Genomic DNA, 240 nt, shown 5'->3' with positions numbered 1-240 from the left:
TAGTTTAGGGTTTAGAGTTTAGGGTTTATAGTTTAGGGTTTAGGGTTTAGGGTTTAGAGTTTAGGGTTTAAGTTTTATAGTTTAGGGTTTAGGGTTTATATTTTATAGTTTAGGGTTTATAGTTTAGGGTTTAGAGTTTAGGGTTTATAGTTTAGGGTTTATAGTTTAGGGTTTAGGGTTTATAGTTTAGGGTTTAGGGTTTAGGGTTTAGGGTTTAGGGTTTATAGTTTAGGGTTTATA

The sequence above is a fragment of the Eimeria mitis genome, genomic scaffold, assembly GCF_000499745.2.
Source record: "Eimeria mitis Houghton genomic scaffold, Emh_scaff5785, whole genome shotgun sequence".
Taxonomy (NCBI): Eukaryota; Apicomplexa; class Conoidasida; order Eucoccidiorida; family Eimeriidae; genus Eimeria; species Eimeria mitis.
This window is presented reverse-complemented; position numbering follows the sequence as displayed.